Source organism: Poromitra crassiceps (genome assembly GCF_964638095.1).
Source record: "Poromitra crassiceps genome assembly, chromosome: 5".
NCBI classification, from domain to species: domain Eukaryota; kingdom Metazoa; phylum Chordata; class Actinopteri; order Beryciformes; family Melamphaidae; genus Poromitra; species Poromitra crassiceps.
Window position 1 is genome coordinate 23,159,035 of NC_139642.1, and position 3,151 is coordinate 23,162,185.

General features: G+C 45.9%; 1 pseudogene across 1 annotated transcript; it reads right to left on the reverse strand.

Moving 5' to 3' along the window:
* Positions 1-1,816: 1,816 nt before the first annotated feature.
* On the reverse strand, positions 1,817-2,833 carry LOC310777282 (45 kDa calcium-binding protein pseudogene; annotated as a pseudogene). Its single transcript has one exon. The product of its transcript is annotated as a 45 kDa calcium-binding protein pseudogene (transcript).
* Between the last annotated feature and the right edge of the window lie 318 nt (positions 2,834-3,151).

Genomic DNA, 3,151 nt, shown 5'->3' on the forward strand with positions numbered 1-3,151 from the left:
TCATGTACAAATAGAAATATGCGGTAACCCTTTATTTTACAGGTAGCCTAGTTACATATGAACTATTTGTAATTACACATGCACACCAAATGTAATTACACAGTAATTACCAATAGTTCTAAATTACGTTCATATGTAGTTACATGGTACCGGACCTGTAAAGTGGAGTGAGACTGTTCAACTGTAGTTCATATGTAGTTACATGGTACTGGACCTGTAAAGTGAAGTGAGTCTATTCAACTGTAGTTCATATGTAGTTACATGGTACCGGACCTGTAAAGTGGAGTGAGTCTATTCAACTGTAGTTCATATGTAGTTACATGGTACCGGACCTGTATAGTGGAGTGAGTCTTTTCAACTGTAGGTCATATGTAGTTACATGGTACTGGACCTGTATAGTGGAGTGAGTCTTTTCAACTGTAGGTCATATGTAGTTACATGGTACTGGACCTGTATAGTGGAGTGAGTCTTTTCAACTGTAGGTCATATGTAGTTACATGGTACCGGACCTGTATGGACCTGGATTCGAATCACTGAACTTCTGATTGCAAAGCAGGCGGCTTTAACCACTCAGCCACGAGGGCTTTCCAAATTTCATGGTGGAGTTTAAGAGGATAACTGTATGTCAGTCAGATGTAGTTGCTGTCACTTCATAGCTTTGTTATTATACAGAGAGACTTGGGGGAAAATATTGATACTTTATTTAGTTGTATTGTCCAGAATGCCCATACAAAAATTCTAATAAAAGTATTGTAGGTATAGAGGTAACAGTGAAACTATAATCAAAATAGCCATTCTTCTACATTCTAATAGCTTATTGTAAATGAGTCATTTGCTTTCCTGATTTCCAGTCAGTTGATTGTCCGTTCATCCGTTTGTCTGTCTGTTTGTTAGCAGGATTACGGAACAAACTACTGGGCCTAATCTTATTTTTTGTTAATCTTGCACTGGTGGGCAGGCCAGCAGTGGGCAGCTTTCTTGTTACAGCGCCCGGGGACCATCTCCAAACGTTGTAGTCACTGGTCAGATGATGATCTTCTGCAAGTTTTTAGTGGGGATCCTGATCCATACCATATGGAGGAAAAGGACATTGTAGTTCAAAGCTTCTGAGGCTGCTTTCTCACTGGGAACGATTGCTTTCGTTTAGTTCCGTTCCGTTCCGTTCCACACCCGGGAACGATTGGCCCCGCTCCCCTCTCCCCCCCGCTGGTCAGCTTTCACATTACAATATTTCTTGCGTGCTGGGAAACGAAACAGAGTGCACTTGTATCATCAACTATGCCTGCAGTTTATCCTCGCCCGTGTGTTGTCTATGTGGGTCGGAACGGTTGGCTTTCACACTCGCAAGTGTTCCGTGCCCGGTCACGCCAAAGCGCTCCCCAGACCACCTTTTCAAGTGGATCCTGTCACGGTTCCCTGTTGGAACGGAATGGAACGCAACGTTCACACTCGTCAAAATGTTCTGAAACTGGGGTCAATTTGGGGACTCCTACTACTAAGCTACTCCTACTCCTACTAACCGTGCAGTCCTTAGCTTTCAGAGGGGGAAAAGCAGTAAGTGAATTGGCCATAGCATTCCAGAGATATTCCATGTAACATTCATGTACACCACTTAAATTAATTGAGGTTTGCCGTAAAAACAACAGATCCTGCAGTACAAATAACTGACCTAGCTGTGCAAAGTCCTCCTCACTACTGCACTGGGTAGGGAAAATCTAGAATTGGGTGAAATTCCTCATGAAGAAAGGAAATGTCAGCACGTTGTCCCATGCTTTAATGGCTGGAGAGGGGAGGTGATTCCAAGAGGGGTTTGTCCTCAGAACTCCTGGTGGACATTCCTGGGGTAGTCTATGAGCTTGGTGCCCATGAGGTATTTGCTGTACTTCAGAATCTCCTCCAGCTCCAAGTTTTGATTCTGGTTGTCATCTAACATGGCGATCAACTCCTTGGCTTCGTTCAATGCGCTGTACTCATCCAACGGGTCTATGTACACCTCCAGTTCATCGATGGTTACAATGCCATCATGGTTTGCATCAATGACATCCTCAAAGTCCTTCTTTTTCTCTCGCACCCAGTTGTCCTCATTGTCCTGAGCCTGCTTGTTATCCAGAGTGCCTATGGGTAAGAAGAGGAACTCTGACAGTGTCAATTTCTTATCACCATCCTGGTCTAGGTGGCGAAAGATCTCCTTGGCCATGTATTTGAGCATGCGTCTGCTGTGCTCGGGGTGGAGGAAGGACAGGAACTCCTGCTCGTTCAGCATCTGGTCAGCCGTGGGGTTGTCAGCCTCGAACCAGCGGGTTTTCAGGGTTTCCAGAAGCTTCTGAGCTTCTTTGTCATTGATTCCTTTTCTGGCCAGAAGTTTGACCCTGTATTCATCCCATGTCACGAGACCATCTCCATCGGGGTCAAGTGCACGGAAGCTCAACTTGTTCTCCTTCATGCCCTCCTGGAAGTGCTCCCACGTCTTTTCCATAATCCACCGCTGCATCTCCTTGGCACTCAAGCTGTTGTCTTTGTTCAAATCAACTTTGGTGAAGATGTCAATTAGCTTCTTCCGGTTCCTCCTTGGCTCAGAGGCCTCCTCAAACTCCTCCATCTCTTTACCCAGGAACACCTCCTGATGGAAGTCCTTGTTGAGGTGGCCGTCCATCTCCATCTTCACCCCATTCAGGTGGTCTGGCGGCAGAATCTCGTTCTCATCCTTGCCGCTTGGGTTCTTATCTTTGAAGGCTGGCCGTGCATGGGCATCCATCATGGTGTGGAGCAGGACATACAGAAGCAGGGACACAGCCACCAGGTGCCTGCAGCACACTTGCCTCAGAACAGCCATGATGGTTATTGCTTACCCAGGTGCCCTGTCAAGGCAGTTCAAATGAGTGAGATAGGTAATGAGAGACGGCTAGCTATATAGTAACCTAGGCACCAGAGCTGGCTGCTGTGAGCCGTCAGAGCTGCTTGTCGTAGCTTTCTGTAATAAGTGATGTTATCAGTGATGTCATCAGTGATGTCACTTGAGCAATTGGGATGTCATCAGTGATGCACAACTGTGTTGTCACTCAGGCAGTTGTGATGCAATTGTGATGTCATCAGTGAGTAAGTGGGTTCTGTCTGTTTGTTTTTCTCTGCGATTTGTGTCCCACATTGGATG